We start from the raw sequence: 19,291 nt of genomic DNA, 5'->3' as shown, positions 1-19,291 counted from the left end.
TGATTTTTTTGGCAACGAAATCCTAAGGTTGTATTTTGTTTGAACAACAAAGGAGAATCAATACTTCCAATCCTAAATTCCTAGCAAAAGTCATGGGGTCATCATTGTCATTGTCTTTCCCTTCCAAAACGGATTAAAATGCAAATAAGAAATATTTTCCTCACTGCTGACATATGAAAAGAGAATGCCTAGCCAAATTCAAAAGTATTGCATACTTTTGGGAGGTCTTTGCACAAATATTACTTTTTTATTTTTCCATTGCAATCGTTTGTATTTTTTGGCTGGGGAAGGCAAATCTACATTTGTTTACGTTATCATTGTTATTGTTGCTGTTGTCGCTGTCGATGTTATCCTTTTGTATGGAATATGTCGAGTACGGATTTGTTTAAAGCCCTCCGACCCGCCACACCACATTGTTGTTGACTCAACAGTTTGCTGTTGACTTGCATACTTATAGGCTTGTTGGCTTTTTTATATATTTTATAGCCCAGTTTTTTAGTTTTTTTTTCTACGTTCAGTGGCGTTTGTTTGACATTGAATGCACATGCAAAATTATCCAGCTAATGCTGAAACAGATGTTTATTTTTCTGTAGCTTTTTGTTTGTGTGTTTGTATTTCTAGTTTTTGTTTTCGTTTTATTGGATATCTGTATGGTTTTGTTTTTATTGTCGCATTGTTTTCACGATAGATAGAAAATAATGCAGGGGCGTTAGAAATCATTGAGGGATAATTTTTGGAGGGTTTACTACAGATAAAATTCAGTTTCGAAAAATTAAATATTGTTACAGAAATAAAGGGAAACAGACTATCAAACAAGTAAAAAAGTATCAGTCGGCTTTGCTGACAGAGATATACCCTCAGCCTCTGTATATTGAAGCAATTTTTTCCAAAAAACGTATGTATTTTAAAAGTTTTGGGCGTTTGAACCGCCATAAATGTTGATTAGGATTAAAGATCAAAAGTTTTGCGTAGGAGATACTAAAAGGAATGGGTCGACACTGGCCAATATGGAAGTGGATCCTCAACCACTACATATGGTGCCTATGGGGTTTTTACACCTTTCGGGCTGTTTGCTCAAGAAGTATGGACTTGCCCCTAAAAAAAACTTTTACCATAGTAATTGAGGCAGCGAATGCAAGTTGCTTCAAAAAAAAAATCAAAATGATTCGATATCAGGTCTTAAAGTGAACTTATCCGAAATTTTGTGTGGGAGGTACCGGATGGAGTGGACAAATATAGTCCAGATTTGAACCTGATCCATATCTGGTAGATATATTAGGATGTGTAAAGAATGGACCAATTCGACCACTTCCTTCAAGAGTTACCGCACGAACAATTTTTCCGAACATTTTTGAACTTTTGTGGGGGAGGTACCTGAAGGAGTGGACCGATATGGCTTATCTTCGAACTTAAACTATGTTTGGACAAAATATTACTAAGGCCAATTGTTGGACCGAATCGGCAGGTCCGTTCTAGAGTTATCTTGCGCTCCAACCACCTCACACGGTGCCATAGGGTTTTTTTGCAACTTTCATGCCATTTTCTCAGGAAGTATGGACTTGCCCCTAATGAAACTTGTGCCGTCGTATAGGGGAAGTAAATACAAGTTGCTAAAACAAAAATCAAAGCGATTCGAGAGATGGCCCTAAACTGAACTTTTCCAAAATTTTGTGTGGGAGGTACCCGAAGGAGTTGACCGATTGAGTCCATATTGAAACCTTGTCTAAGTCTGGTACACATTTAAGGATGTGCAAAGTATGGACCAAATCGGTTACTCCCTTCAGGAGTTATCGTGCGCACAAAATTTCCGAACATTTTCGAACTTTTGTGTGGGAGGTACCGGAAGGAGTGGACCGATATACCCCATCTTCTAACTTAAACTAAGTTTGGGTAAAATATTACGAAAGCCAGGATCGGTTCATCCGTTCGAGAGTTATCATGCGCTCCAGCCAGCCAGACAGACAGACAGACGGACGGACATTGCTCAATCGACTCCAAATTGTCTGAAACACATTTCGCCCAAACATACTTAGGGTCTAAAACCATTATTTCGATGAGGCACATTTAGCCCGTATGAAAGTGTATATACACTTGTTAGCATAAATGCTGACGGTATAAAAATCGATGTCGGATTTTTTAGGCGGGGGGTGCCACATACATACAAACATACATATATATCTCAGAAGCATGCGTCTTTAGACTGGTTTTAATCAAAGGGGAAAAATCGATGTAGCAATTTTTTAGGCACACCCCCCTAAAGTATTTAGTTTTAGGATTACTTTTATAGCCACAGAAATGAACTGGTAAAATTTTCTCATCGATTGAAAACAACAACAACGGCCTTTAAAACAATTTCGTGAAAATTCACCTTTGGCCCCATACAAATTACTGTGGAAACCAGAGGCACGTGTTAACATATTCCGATTGTATTCAAACTTTACTTACTTAGCTGGCCCATTACAGAACATTTGTTCCATAGACCGAACTAAGAAAAGATCTCCAATTCTCTTTGTTTCGTGCTTCGCTTTTTGGAATACAGCGCCTTGTCATCTCTTCATCCACTTGTTTGCGCCATCTATTCTTTGGCCTGCCAATTCTGCGTGCACCGCCATGCGGCTCGAATTAATACGCCTTTTCAGCGGGTTCATCATCGCTCATTCTTATTATATGGCCTAGCCAACGCAATCGCTGCATCTCGATACGTTTAACTATATTGATGTCGTTGTATAGCAGATAAAGAACCACGGTTCATGCGACGTCGATATTCACCGTCAACGCAGATTGGTCCGTAGATCTTTCGAAGAATTTTTCTCTCAAACACACTAAGCACTGCATTATCTGCTTGCGCAAGTACCCATGCTTCAGAGCCATACATTAGCACGGGTAGTATCAGTGTTTTGTAAAGCGTTATTTTTGTTTGAGTTGTGGCTTTGTTTTTCAAGAGCTTACTTAAGCCAAAGTAGCATCTGTTGGCCAATACAATTCTTCTTTTTATTTCACAACTGATGTCGTTTGTTGTGTTTACGGAGGTGCCAAGGTAGACGAAGTCTTTTACTACCTCAAAATTATAGGAACCAACTTCAACAGTTGGTCCGATCTCAATGGACGCATTGCGCGTCGACACCATCAGCTTGGTCTTCACGCTGTTTACCGCCAGGCCCACTTTAGCAGATTCTCCTTCGACCTTCATAAAGGTATCGGTTACTTCTTTTACGGATCGTCCCATGATGGCTATTGGTGTAGATTATGCCACTTCTTTTGACGTTTGCCTCTCGTATAACCTTTTCTAGCAGGATGCTGAAAAGATCACACGAATGACTGTCTCCTTGCCTGAAACCTCTTTTGGTACAAAACTTTTCGGAGAGGTTATTTCCTTTTTTAACTGAAGATCTTGTGTCAGTTAGAGTCATTTTACAAAGCCGAATGAGCTTTGCGGGAATACCAAATTCAGACATGGCTTGGAATACCTTTGAACGTAGCGGGCTGTCGAAGGCTGCTTTATAATCGACAAAAAGGTGGTAGGTGTCGATCAGCATCTCTTGGGTGTTCTCCAGGATTTGCCGCAGGGTAAATATCTGGTCAATGGTGGACTTGCCAGGTCTAAAGCCGCATTGGTATGGTTCAATTATTTCGTTGACCGTGGGCTTTAGTCGTTCGCACAATATCCCTGACACTATCTTGTAGGCGATAGGAAAAAGACTTATGCCCCTATAGTTGGAGCATTAAGTCTTATCTCCTTTCTTGTGGACGGGACACAGGATGCTCAGGTTCCAATCGTCGGGTACGCGTTCTTCCTGCCAGATGGAGCTAACTAGCTGATGAATACACTTTATCAGCGTGTCGCCTCCGGTTTTGAACAGATCGGCTGGTAAGCCATCCTGCTGCCTTATTATTCTTCAGCCGATTTATAGCTGTCTTTACCTCATCTTGGCTGGGCGGTATACATTCAATACCATCTTCTGGCATTAGATCTGTGGTATCTTCGTCGACTTCGCTACTATTGGATACCAGCAGATTGGAGAAATGTTCCTTCCATATCCTGAGCACACTATCTGTATCAGTTACCAAATTACCTTGCTGGTCTCTACAGGAGGATGTGCCTGTACCAAAGCCATCAGTTTGATGCTTGACTCTTTGGTAGAATTTTCGGACTTCATTCTGGCTCCTGTACATATCGATTTTTTCACACTCCCGCTTTTCCATCTCTCTCTTTTTCCTGCGGAAAAGACGTTTCTCTTCTCTCCTTTTCTCCCTGTATCTCTCTCGTGCGCTACGCGTTGCTACGGATTGTAAAGTAGCCCTATATGCCGCATTTTTCTCTTCGGTGGCAGCACGAAACTCCTGGTCATACCATGGATTCCTTGGTGGAGGTCTCTGGTATCCAAGTATGGATTTTGCGGCTGTTTGCCTGCAGTGGGCAATGCTTTGCCATTGCGCTGATATGTTATCGGGATGAGGAGTGCTCGCATTAAGCAATTGGGCTAGTTGAGTGGAATATGCTGTGGCTATCTGTTGTGATTGCAGCTTACCGATGTCCAACTTCCGTGTTGTGTCTGTTCGCACTTTGTTTGCTACGTTTAATCTGGTACGTACCTTTGATGCAACAAGGTAGTGGCCCGAGTCTATGTTTGCACCTCGGAACGACCGTACATCCAACACGCTTGATGCATGTGTTCCATCTATCACAACGTGATCAATTTGATTTCTTGTTCTTTGATCTGGCGACAGCCAGGTGCCCTTATGAATATCGAGATGCTTGAATGTGGTAGCAGTAACATGTTTTTTGCAGCTGCAAAGTCTATCAGCCTCATACCATTGTCAGATGTTTCACTGTGGAGACTGAATTTCCCGACTGTTGGGCCAAAGATATTCTCCTTTCCAATTTTGGCATTAAAATCGCCTAGAATGATTTTAATGTCATGGGCAGGGCAACGGTCATATGTTTCTTCTAAGCACTCGTAAAATATATCTTTGGTCTGTTCGTCCTTTTCTTCAGTGGGAGCATGAGCGCAAATAAAGCTGATGTTGAAAAATTTAGCTTTTATTCGAATTGCAGCAAGTCTTTCATTCACTGGGGTGAAGCTGAAGACCAGATGTTTTAACCTCCGACAAACTACAAATCCGCAACCAAACTCAAGTGTCATGGCAGCTATAATACAGTGCGTCACCTTTAGGGTTGTTGTGACGCCTTTCCCGTTCCATCGTATTTCCTGTATGGCAGTAATGTCGGCCTGTACTTTTCAAGTACATCTGCCAATGCGTAAACTGCACCTTCTCTATAAAGAGTGCGAACATTGCAGGTGCAGATTCGCAGATCATGGTCCTTAAAACGTTTGCGGGGTTCGTCAACTTTTGAGGGATTTGTTTTTCTTTTCTTTCGTTTTTTAATAGTAGGCTGTTTTTTTTTCTAGGGGAGGGTTACTAACCCGACGCCCATACCCAAGTTTTTAACGTTCTTATGGGTGAACGCGCGGCACATGTTGGCTCACTACCTTTAACGGGTGTTAAAGGCAGTTCCCCAGGTGACACCACAGGGAAGTCAGTGTCCACTTGAGATGAAAGAGGGACCAAGATAAATCCTGGGCTTTGACATGTTAAAGCCGGCCAGGGCCGTTCCTTGGTATCTTCCATCCCCTACATCAAACTTTAGCAATCTTAAAATCTAACAAAACTAAACCCTTTAGGAGGGTTCCTCCTAAAAAAATCCGACATCGATTTTCCCCTTTGAGTTAAAACCAGTATAATGACACACGCTTCTCAGATATAAGCTTTGTTCCAGAACTAAAAAGTTGTTACAATCTTTACCACTTTTACACATTTTAGCCGAAAAAGCGTTCCGGTACACAAAAAAGTTGTAAAATGTTCACTTCTCTTTAAACAAAAATGGCGCTGAATGACGCTCTCTTTAAAAACTTTTTACACGACAAATTTGGGCGAGTAAAAAAATAGTAACATGGTTGCCGGCGTATGATTGGCTGATACGCCGACTTTGGCATTAGTTCCAGTTGTTTTGACGTATTTTCCATTTTTCCGTTCCCGAACTATTTCAAAAAACTTGTGTGTGAGAACAAATTTTACGCAGTTCTCTCTTTTACGAGTTTTACTATTAAAAAGTACGGGAACGAACCTATATATGTATGTATATATGTAGCGTATGATTTATTACGAAACGTATACTTAAGTTGTTTTTAAATTAATTCGGCCTAATGCACAATAAAGCTTATATTTATTCATATCGAATTCAAAGGCCCTCATTCAAGGCTAAATAAAATCTGCCATCATCTCTTAGGCACATAAAACTTGTAGTAAAAGTATGTATGCAAGAAATTTTCTTTTCAACAAATTCATTTGTTAATGTCTTGGCAATAAATTTAAACAATTACACAAAAAACAGCGCCCTAGAGTATGCTAAATTCTGCAAAAACTGTATAAAAGCAGCAGCAGGTAATTGAAAATCCTACAACATTGGCTGAGTACCAATGTTTTTTTTTTATTGTGAACAGAGATTTTTTTCTTTCAGCAACATTAGCTACATCACAGCTAATATATTCCGTCACTCACTCCACGTTGCATTTCCAAGTCAAATAGTTTTCAAGAAGAACTGCGATGCTAGTGGCGGTGTCTCATAAACAATAGTTGAGTTCATGGGCAAATGGTTGTCTGCTCGGTTCTGCTCTGCTTTGTTAAGGTACACCATGTTGTTGATATCTGGCTGGCTGGCTGCGCTGGTACTTGCAAAAAAAAAAAAGAGTTTACTCTAACGGCAACATAAGTTGTAAAATTTGTTTATCTTGGCTACTCTATTTGGATTGTTGTTGTCGTTGTTGTTTGATGTCATAAAAGAAAGAAAACGACTGCACCTGGTGGGTACCAAAGTGACTTTTTTATATCTTCGCCATAAACGTGACCGTGATTTTATTATCTATTTACATGGAATGTCAACAAAAGCCATCTAACCCTCAACAACAGCTGCAACAACAAAGCACCAGATGCTTCTGCCAGGGTTAAGAAAACTACTTTTGAAGGCCAACTCATTATCATTTTAAGTTGTGTTGGTAGGTTTTCATGAAGCATCATGAAGTTGATGATGATGAACGCAAAGAAACTTTTTCAAAGTAAAACTGATAATGAATGCATCTTGCAACGAAATTGATAATTGAAGGAAATATTTTTTGCACTCGAGATAACGTACCAGGTCGAAATAAAGAAAATAGCTAAAATATTATTAATTAAAATTTTAAACAACAAATTATAAATTAATACCAAATTTCAAAAGTTTCCTTTTTTTGTCAAAAGAATAAAAGTTAGTTGATAATGATGAAAAATTGAAACAATATTACAGAACCTGTAAGAAGCTACTATTTTTTTCTACGATAACAATTTTTCCTTTATGTTATAGTAAAAATTAGTAGATTCTTGCAGTTCTGGAACAGACCAATTATTATATATGTATTTGTCATATTATAGGTGTGTCTTTTTACGTGATAATTAGTAATAATTATTACTAATGTTGGAGATTTTGACAGTCGTATAAAGGAAAAGTTGCTGAAAAAAATGTTTCAGCAACATTTAGTAAGTAAAAAGACACCCCTTATATGTATATTGCTTTATTATTATATATTTGTAGATTACTACGCAACAAAATTAAAATAACTTATACGCCACAACATATTACGATGCAATACATTAGGCGTCGTATACATGATTCATGTTGACATATTTAATATTAATCATACGCAGCACAGCACTCACTACATATGTACATATGTATGTACGATGTTATCTATTATTTCACATCCGACAGAAACAATATTTACATTATGCAAATGACAATGGAATTCTTGGAATAAATTATTAAAGTGCGCACTTCCACTATCATAACACAAACAAATGAATTTTTAAACACATACATACATGTATCAGTATGTATGTATATATGTATGTGTGTTAAAAACAAATTTACATACATATATCGACAATAAAAAACACCAACAACAACTACTAGTGACGGAAAAATATACATTTTTGTTACATGTTTTTATAAATTACATAGACACCAAAGTTAGAGCTGTCAAATATTATGACAAGTATTCCACTCAAATGAACAACAACAAAAATTGGTTTTACTAGAATTGCAGGTGGGCATAAATTATACAAAAATGACATAGCAAACAATACATGGAGTAGATTTACATAAAACAGATGGATACATTAGAGGGAACACATTAATAAACAATATAATCAATATTTTAAAAATGCATATACATACAAATGTGAATCAAAAGTTAAAATTGTTGAAAAACATTAAGTTGTTTTTATAGATTTTATTAAAATATTTTATTGGTTCAGCTTTAATTTCTATGGCATTTTTTCTTTATTTCTTATGAGGATATTTGTATTTAATGGTAAAGGAAAACATAAAAATAGTGCCTAAAAGTATGCAACACATACCATGTATTGGGCTGTCAAAGACGATATCATAAACTCTGTTCCTTTACTCGCCAGAGTCTTCGTGTTTTAACCACTTTTTACCTACTTCAAAAAGCATACAATTTACATTTCATCCTCGTATCTTAAAAAATGCGATTTTGACTTTTTTATATCAAACGATTGCAATTTTTGTATTTTATTATTGGAACCACTTATTATCTTAATATGTTTTTACGGTTCTCTAAATATTAATAAAATATATTCTCGTATCTCGAAACGGCGAAACGGCGGAAGCTAGGATTTTGAAAATTTGGGTGAGGGTTAGTCTTGGGGTGTATGTGGTCGATTTGACTAGGTTTTTGAAAATTCGTAGAAGAAGAATTACGAAAAGTATTTAAATATACTAAAATTTGTATCATTTGTGTGACTTACTGGTAAACAACGTCGAGGCGAAACGGCTAAATCTAGAATCTTCATATTCTGAGTGGGGTTTACTATTGAAGTGCAGGTGTATACGTAAGAGAAAAGTACTAAAATGCACAAAATATTTTACCCAGAATTCTGAGCGGGAAATTGGGACACGGACGGAGTGCAAGATATTTGTATTAAAGGTTTTTGGAAATTAGAACAACAAGTTTACGACGAGTACTAAAAGTGTACAATTTGGTATTATGTGAAGGAATAAAGTTAAAAACTTCAAAATTGTTATGCTGGAATCGGTTGAGATATTCTGTTTATGTAAGGAGTTGATTTGTAATGAGTACAAATATAAACGAAAAGTACTAAATGGTACTAAATTAAGTATTATTTGGTATTGAGTGGACGGATAAAAGTGGAATACATACATATGTTTCCACAATACCCACAAAGGGACAAGGGGGACTTCTCTCCATTCTTACCATTCTTACTTGTTTTATTTTGTTTTATATCGCTCTCTGCTGGATTTGATCATGCGAACTTCTGATCTGTAGCCGGATTGTTTAAACGCAAACATGTGCACTCCATCTGTTCTTTATTATACCCTCAACATTTATGCTAACGAGGGTATATACACTTTCATACGGGCAAAATGTGCCTCATCGAAATAATGGTTTTAGACCCCAAGTATGTTTGGACGAAATGTGTTTTCGGCAGTTTGGAGTCGATTTAGCAATGTCCGTTCGTCGGTCTGTCTGGCTGGCTGGTGCGCACGATAACTTTCGAACGGATGAATCGATTTGGTCCAAAATTTGGCTTTCGCAATATTTTGTCAAAACTTAGTTTAATTTCGAAGATGAGTTATGTCGGCCCACTCCTTCTGTTACCTCCCTCACAAAAGTTCGAAAATGTTCGGAAAATTTGTGCGCACGATAACTCTTGAAGGGAGTAACCGATTTGGTCCATACTTTGCACATCGTGAAAATTCTACAAGACTTAGATAAGGCTCCAATATGGATTCAATCGGCCCACTCCTTCGGGTACCTCCCACACAAAATTTCGGATAAGTTCAGTTTAGGACCTGCTCTCGAATCGCTTTGATTTTTGTTGCAACAACTTGTATTCACTTCCCCCCATACGACGGTACAAGTTCACACTTCCTGAAAAATAGTCTGAAAGTTGAAAAACAAACCCTATGACACCATGTTTATGGGTGGAAGCTCAAGATAATTCTCGAACGGAAATGCCGATTCCGGCCAAAATTTGGCCTTCGTAATATTGTTTAAAAACTTAGTTTAAGTTCGTAGATAAGCCATATCGGTCCACTCCTTCAGGTACCCACACCACAAAAGGTGAAAAATATTCGGAAAAATTGTGAGCACGATAACTCTTGATGGGAGTGACCGATTAGGTCGATACTTTACACATTCTCATAATATCTACCAGATATAGATCAGGTTCGAATATGGACTATATTTGTCCACTCCATCCCGTACCTCCCACACAAAATTTTGGATAAGTTCACTTTAAGACCTGCTATTTAATCACTTTGATTTTTGTTGAAGCAACTTACATTCGCTGCCTCAATTACGATGGTAAAAGTTGTTTCAGGGGCAAGTCCATACTTCTTCAGAAAACATATCGAAGGGTGTAAAAACTCCCTATGGCACCCCCATGGTCTATGTCGGACCATTCCTTTAAGTACCTTTTCCGCAAAATGTTTGAACTTTAATCCTAATCAACATTTTTGTCGGTTCATACGACCAAATTTTTGCAACCCCCTAAATACATAAGTTTTTATACCCTCAGCCTTTAGGCTATGAAGGGTATATACACTTTCATACGGGCAAAATGTGCCTCATCGAAATAATGGTTTTAGACCCCAAGTATGTTTGGACGAAATGTGTTTCAGACAATTTGGAGTCGATTTAGCAATGTCCGTCCGTCTGTCTGTCTGTCTGGCTGGCTGGAGCGCACGATAACTCTCGAAGGGATGAACCGATTCGGTTAAAATTTTGACTTTCGTAATATTTTGTCCAAACTTAGTTTAAGTTCGAAGATGAGCTATATCGGTCCACTCCTTCCGGTACCTCCCCCACAAAAGTTCGAAAATGTTCGGAAAATTTGTACGCACGATAACTCTTGAAGGGTGTAACCGATTTGGTCCATACTTTGCCCATCGTGGAGCGTGTACCAGACTTAGATCAGGTTTTAATATGGACCCAATCGGTCCACTCCGTCGGGTACCTCCCACACAAAATTTTCGAAAAGTTCAGTTTAGGAACATCTCTCGAATCGCTTTGATTTTTGCTTTAGCAACTTGTATTCACTGCCCTCCATACGACGGTATAAGTTTCATCAGGTGCAAGTCCATACTTCCTGATAAAATAGCCTGAAAGTTGCAAAAAACCCCTATGACACCGTGTGAGGAGGTTGGAGGGCAAAATAACTCTCGAACAGGTCTGCCTATTCGGTCCAAAATTTGGCCTTAGTAATATTTTGTCCAAACATAAATTTAGTTCGAAGATAAGCCATATCGGTCCACTCCTTTAGGTACCTCCCCCACAAGAGTTGAAAAATATTCGGAAAAATTGTTCGTACGGTAACTCTTGAAGGGAGTGGCCGAATTGGTCCATACTTTACACATCCTAATATATCTACCAGATATAGATCAGGTTCACTACATTGGGTACCTCTTACACAAAATTTCGGATAAGTTCATTTTAAGACCTGATATGGAATCACTTTGATTTTAGTTGAAGCAACTTGCATTCGCTGCCTCAATTAAGATGGTACAAGTTTGATTCAGGGGCAAGTCCATACTTCTTGAGCAAACATCCCTGAAGCTCTAAAAAACCCCTATGGTACCATATGTAGTGGCTGGAGATCCATTCTTTTTAGTATCTCCTCCGCAAAACTTTTGATATTAAATCCTAATGAACATTTTTGTCGGTTCAAATTCCCAAAATTTAAAAAACCCCTAAATACATACGTTTTTTTGGAAAAAAATTGTTTCAATATACACAGGCTGAGGGTATATCTCTGTCGACAAAGCCGACTGATACTATTTTACTTGTTGGTGAAAAAAGTGTTCAATTTGAACAGGCTGAGGGTATATCTCTGTTGGCAAAGCCGACTGATACTTTTTTACTTGTAATATAGTGAGTTGTGGTTTTTTTCTTGGCCCCTATTTATTGGTTATCGTGGTTTTTAGACATTCACTCGGTTTTTCTTCAATTTCAGTGTTAATTTTTGGAGAATAATTGTATTTAATGTTCATTTCTTTTATGCTATCTTCGGACTTTGAAATTCTCATAAGTAAACCTATGTAAATGTTAAGTAATGCCTAAAAGTATGCACCAAACCCCATGTATTATACTTTCAAAGTCGCTATTAAGTGGTTATCCCTTGTTGTGCAAACCAAAAAACTCATTTTCATGAATTTTTTTCAAAGAAACTACCAATAATTTTAAGTAAACCTTTTTCTACATGGAAGAGCACATCTTTTACTACTTTTGGAATTTTTGCTGTTGAAAAATATAGAATAGTCTTGTGGTAAATGGCTATCTGCGAAACTCTTTTTCTGTAAAAGCGTTTTGCGGTGCCAACGGTAGTTCGAAAACTCATGTTTTGAGTTACCGACAAAAATCGGTAAAATTTAAAAGCAAAATTATGAATGAAAAGTTTAAATAAAAGTTGAGAACACTCTTGCTATCGGTAGAATGAGTTAGAGAATCGCACTACAGATGTCATTATTGGGCAAACATCGGCATAAGGTACTATTTTTATGCTGTCCGGTAGTTGTGAAAGTCCAGAGAGCTAGAGGTGAGCAGTTTCGGATATTTCACCTTCCTATTTCCCTCTATGAGGCTTTGACTTCCCATTCCCGAACTCCACATATGACTGGCGACGGTCCACGTATTGTAGGATCCAACATTTCGAACTTGGATGAAGGCTAATAGCATTAATGTCCTCAAGCTGGATGGTGTGACTGACCCTATCGAATGACTTCGACAAATCTAGTGCGCCATGTCACACTGTTTGTTCTGCTAGAGTTCTCTACTAACACGTGTGTTTACGGCGTCGTTATGCTATGCTGCTTCCAGAAACCATGTTGGTGATCGCCAATTTAGTAACTTCTTCTAAGGCTCTCGAGAGAAGTAAAGCCTCTAGTGTATTTGCTACTGGCGAGAGAAGAAATATCAAGAACTATATGGGCGGCTAACCACAAATGGAGTACCATGGTTAAATAAACCACTCCAGGTTCACTTAGCTGTTTCAACATGGCCTTTGAGATTCGGTCTGGTCAATTGCTTTGGATGAATGACTTCTGCAACATAAGTAGTGGAGATCTGTGATGGTTCATTTTCGCCTGGAAATGTTCTCACGTGATGTGAAACTTCTAACTTTCAAGGTGCTCCACAAACTGCCTGTAGAATCGTCAGGGGAACTTCGACGGATATGTCACAATGGGAAATAGGAAAGATGGACATTTTTCGTTCCACCCACCTGTTGTTAAGTTGTAGCTCTTCAGGTGTTCTAGTTATTTGTTTCTTTAATGCTCGTCTACCAACCTATTGATATTGAGCGTCAGTTAGCTGACTCTTAGATCACCAAGGAATTCTATCCGATTAGCTTTCATAAAATTTACGAAAGTGTGGCCTTCGGATTCTATAAAGTCGACTAATCGACGGAGAAGTGATCTAATTTATCATATTTTCCGCCAGTTTGTTACCCGATTCTCTGGTAAAATTTAAGGACTTCATTCCGTCTAATGTCAATTTTAAATTATCGTGCTTACGTTGTTTTTTTTGTTTTTTTTTTCTGAAAATCCCTTTTTGTTCTTACAAACTAGAAATCTGAATTTACAGACCCACAATCCCACAATTAATCCGAAATTAAAATATTTGTGAATTTAGCTTCCAAAAATTGCTATGGAAATACAATAAATCAAAAAAAAAAAAAATAGGTGCGGGCGTGGGCTCCATCTGAAGTCAAATATTTAATTTTATTTTGTAAATAATACACATTTTTAAACACCTATTATATCGTCTAGAAAAGCTGCATTATTTAGCTGTTAAATGTGATGAGCCTTTTCAATCAAGCGGCCTGAACAAGTCACCATGGGATCAAATCAGGAAATCTTTGTATGTAACTTCCATTATGAATAAATACCATGTCGAGATATGTTTAACGAATATTTTTCACAAAATTGTCTACCAAATACTCAATGTTTAGCTGTTTTCATTTTTTATCTCTTTATTTTCTGACTGACAAATTTCCGCGATTTATATCGCAAACCAAACGTTATTGGATTGTTTGATAAATATATTGGAAACTTGTTTAATGGACCATTTGAAATCCCAAGAAAGGAAAAAGGCAAAGCACTACCCAAAAAAAAAACTTTTTTAATACTAGACCGCTAAATGAGAAGGTAATCCAGTCTTGTTTTTCTTTCTTTTCCTCCGCCTTTCGTATATCAAAAAAAAAAAACTTTTTTCATCCTAGACCGCTAAATGAGAAGGTTATCCAGCCTTTTTTCCTACACGGTTTGTATATCAAATTTCAAATAGCTTGGAGGCCTTTTTCCTTATTGGCATCCTCCACCTAAATGGCCACTAGTGAGACAAGTACTACTGATATGTGATGAAAAGGAGGGTGGGGGAGGAGAATCAGATAGGATTCGTCACGTTTTATTTACTTTGGTGTTTATTGGCTGCTGGAAGTTGAATGTTTTCGTTTGGCGACCGTGTTTTTTTTTAATAAAAATACACACGTGGAGGACATTTTATATTTTCCATTAATGTTTGTGTGTATGTGTGTGAGTTTTGGGTTTTTATGTTTTGAGTTTATTTGTTTGACTGTTTATTTGCATACGTTTAACTTTTATCATCTGTGAATTTACGCAAATTTTCACAAAGGTAGACGTAGCTGTGACAAATAATCTTTGAAGGTTTCGGAATTTAAATTTTGTAGACTATAAATCAGGTAATAGGTATGTTGTGTTAGAAGTTGTCGGAGTGTTAATGATAGCGAGAGACAGGGAGGTAGAAGGAAAGAGGAAGTAGAAAGATAGATAGTTAAAATCACAAGGTTTAATTGAGAAAAATCCCTTTACGAGGGCAGCACAAAAACTTTCTGGACTAGGCAATACCGCGTGTTGCCAGGCGCCATTTGAAATTTTTGTTTTTTGTTTGATAGTTTTTAGCCTATACGTACTCAGGTCAGTTTTTCATATGACCTTGTGTGGTGTTGTTTAACGTGACTTACAGTGACTAGTTGTGAACATTGTCGTCCGATAATTTTTCACAACTTTCGACGTGGATAACACTGTGCAACATTTTTAAGGTAATATTGTGCAAACAATTTGAGCTTAGGATTTTTTGAAAGTACAGACTCAAACGATAAAAACCCTTGTTGGGTTTTAAAATACGAACTGGATCTGACAGGACAAAACAATACTAGGGTTTTTGTAGTCTCAATATGTACTTTCAAAAAATGCATATTAGAAGTTGTTTGCATTTTTAGTGTTGCATAGTGTAATCACGGCAAAAGTGCATCGATCAAATTGAATCTCTGTATGTTGATAAAGGACCATCCTATAGCATATATGAAAAACTGGTTTAATGAATTCAATTGTGACAGACACTAGCCAAAAAACGCAGGGTCGCCCAAAATCGGCTGTTGAGCCAGAAAAAATTAAGCCGTGCGTGAACGGATAATGCAAGATCGCCATGTTATATACCGTGAGATAGAGGCATCCTTGGGCATTTCTTCCACTAACTAACATTTGATATTGCATGAGCACCTGGCTGCAAAAATGGACTTTTCTCGTTAGATCCAGCAAAATTGGACAATCACTCAAAAAAAGAGGATCTTGTGGATTGGTGCAAAGAAATTGTGAATAAAAACGACACGGACGACGAATCTTGGACCTGGAATACCAGGACCAGGAATAGACCGTTTAAGTCTTCGAAAGCGAGCCAAAGTTGTTCATGTAAGAAGCACATCGAAGCAACTGGTCGCATGTTTCTTCGGCAAAACTGACCGTGAGACGGTTACATAGCTTGAGAAATGAAGGACGGTTAATTCTGAGTGATACACTACAATTTGTTTACCTGAAGCCTCCTGATAAATTCGAAAAACGAACAAGAGAAGACAAATCTTTCTGCATCTGGGCCATGCGAGCTCTCACACATCGATTCAAACCAGCTCCTGTTTGACCGGACAAAACGTGGAATTGATGGGTAATCCGCCGTACAGCCCTGACTGGGGATCCAATGAATTTATTTGTTTCCAGCATATCAAGAAAATAAAGCGTGGCCAACGATTTCCGTAGCCAGAAGATGCTGTAACAGCGTTGAAAAAACATGTTTTGGAGGTATCTAAATCAGAGTGGAAAAAGGGATTCAACAATTGGTTTGAGCGCATGAAAAAGCGTATAAATCAAGCTAGAGACTACTTAAGAAAACAATAAAGCTATTTTTATACCCTCCACCATATGGGGGGTATAATTAAATTTGTCATTCCGTTTGTAACACACACACACATCGAAATATTCGTCGGAGGCCCTATAAAGTACATATATTATTTATCTGCATAAAATTCTATGTCGATTTAACCATGTCCGTCTGTCCTTCCGTCCGGCTGTCTGTCTGTTGAAATCAAGATACAGCTCGCAATTTTAAAGATAGAGAGTCAATATTTGTTACAGAAGTTTTTATTACTTGCAGGATGGTTGGTATTGAAAATGGGATATATCGGTCCACGTTTTGATATAGCCCCCATAGAACGGTACCTCCTGATTTTCGGTATTTTTAAGGTTTTAGCTTCCTTATCCTACCAAAATGGCTGAAATGTGGTACGTAGTCTTCTTTAGGGGTATAAAACTTTCCCCCAGACTTTTGTCGGTATCGGTCCACGCCTTCATATAGCCCCCATAGAACGGTACCTTCCGATTTTCGGTATTTTGCTTCATTATCACACCGAAATGGCTAAAATTTGGTACTTAGTCTACGTTGGTGGTATAAAACTTTCCCCCAGAATTTTGTCGGTATCGGTCCTCCCGATTTTCGGTATTTTTAAGGTTTTAGCTTCATTATCCTACCTAAATGGCTGAAATTTGGTACGTAGTCTTCTGTAGGGGTAACAAACTTTCCCCTTTTTTTGGTATCGGTCCACGCCTTCATATAGCCCCCATAGAACGGTACCTCCCGATGTTCTGTATTTTGAAGGTTTTAGCTTCATTATCACACCGAAATGGCTGAAATTTGGTATTTAGTTATCGTTGGGTGTATAGAACTTTCCACCTGAAATTTGTCGGTATAGATCCACGCCTTCATATAGCCCCCATAGAACGGTACCTCCCGATTTTCCGTATTTTGAAGGTTGTGGCTTCAATATTCCACCAAAATGGCTGAAATTTGGTATTTAGTCTTCAATGTGATATAAAACTGTTCGCCAGAAATTTGTCTGTACAGGTCCTCGCTTTCATATTGCCGCATTTCCGACTAAAATTCGTCGGTACAGGTCCACGTTTTGATATAGCCCCCTTAGAACGGTACCGATTTTCGTAATACTGAAGATTGTGACGTCAATATCCCACCGAAATGGCTAAAATTCGTTATTTAGTCTTCCAGGAGTTATAAAATATTCCAGAAGAGTATTATCTTCCTATATCCCCATAGAAGCGTACTTATTAGGGTGGGGCGATTTGAACACCACAACGGACGCCTGGATTTTCTGATTATTCGGATTGTACTGAGCAAAAAAGTCCACTAGACCATATGTTTACGGTGAAAATCGAGCCCCCGGATTTTGACTTGAAGTTTTTTTCAAGGTTTTTTGGATATTTTGGCATATATGTAACAGCCAAACCACTGAGATTTTCGATCCAACACACAGACAAAAAATGTAGCCAAGACAATAATTAAGAACTCTCTAGTACACGGCAAAAGCATTGGAACGCTCCTTCAGGCAGTTATGGCCCCGAGAATGTGCACATTTTTCGGAAAATATCGATAAATTACACTGTGCTACAAAATTTGACTCAAAGTCAATGGGTGGAAATTTCCTTTTGGAGATGAAAGCCCTTGGTTAGTGTACTAAGAACGCAAAAGGAAATTTTCAGGATAGGTCAAGTTTCTGAGATATGCTTTGGCCAAAATATCCTTGAAAAAATTTTCAAGTCGAAATCCGGTGGCTCGATTTTCACCGTAGACATATGGTCTAGTGGACTTTTTTGCTCAGTACAATCCCAAGAATCAGAAACTCCAGGCACCCACTATCACTTTTTTCCTTCCATACAAATCGCCCCGGCCTAGTACTTATGTATAACGTATTGACTAACCATCAATAGTTTGTCATACCCCTCTTAATACTGTGAGTCTTTAGAAGAGTTTCCCAACAAAGAATAACACCTTAGATTACTTATTAAAGGAGAACTTATGGCATAATGACAACTATCCACTTGCAGTTTCCTTTTCATTTTGTATGGTACATTATCTATCCGCTTCTGTGATTTCTTTGACAGACCTTCACAAAGCTCACCACAAACACAAACTATCCAATTTTGGCATCTTACAAATTCTGATTTATTATTCATTTCTATTCAAATATACAATTCGAAGATTTCTTCGTCCCAAAGAAGAAGCAAAGCAACTATTGTCACCAACATTTGTGACAAAAGTGACAAATGTTGAATGCAATGATGATAGAACACGTTTCCTGACATTTAATGATTACATCGTTGAATAGGAAAAGCTAATTATATTAATGGCATGCATTCAGGCATACTTATGTCAGTGTGTATATGTGTGTAAGTCATTCTTCACCAAGTCCAGTATACCAACCCACTTTCTTAGTACCCAAGAAGATGCTTCACCACTGCAACAATTGTGTTAATTTAAGTTCATTACCAAGACTACTGCCATGAAAGAGGATGGTAACGCTTCTTTTGTGTGAAGTATAAATAAATCAGACTATGAATATTACATTGCCTGCCTACCAAAGAAGTATCACTCAACAATGGCCTCCATAAAAACCCAGATGACATAATGATGTTAACAGCCATGGGGGAGAAATATAGACATCATGGATGGCAAAAGAGTATGAGGGAGGGGGAGGTGGTGGTAATGGTTTCCATGTATAAATGTTGTTAGTACATAATTTATTAATAGAAGGAAGACCCATAACGAGTATAATGCCAATCATCATCATGACACCTCATCATGGCGTTGCAAGTTTTCCGCACAAATTATTGTCAATCGGCAACACCTTAGTTTCCGTATAATTATATTAGGTATGTCATTATTATAAAGGCAAAGGTTCTAAGAATAGAAACTTTCGCAATTGCAAAAAGTGTTTCAATATTTTAAAACCTTTTGCTGTAATGAAAATGCAAATCTCTACGGAAGTTCTTCTAAAAATGGTTTAATGTGTGACA

General features: G+C 37.9%; 1 protein-coding gene across 1 annotated transcript in view; it reads right to left on the bottom strand.

Moving 5' to 3' along the window:
• LOC141403622 (uncharacterized) overlaps window positions 1-19,291 on the bottom strand; it is a 130,744-nt gene that overhangs the window by 25,154 nt on the left and 86,299 nt on the right.

This window comes from Musca autumnalis, unplaced genomic scaffold (genome assembly GCF_047663935.1).
Source record: "Musca autumnalis isolate F117 unplaced genomic scaffold, ASM4766393v1 scaffold_4, whole genome shotgun sequence".
In the NCBI taxonomy this organism is placed as follows: Eukaryota; Metazoa; Arthropoda; class Insecta; order Diptera; family Muscidae; genus Musca; species Musca autumnalis.
The sequence above is the reverse complement of the archived record's forward strand: the minus strand, read 5'-3'. Positions and strand labels throughout refer to the sequence as shown.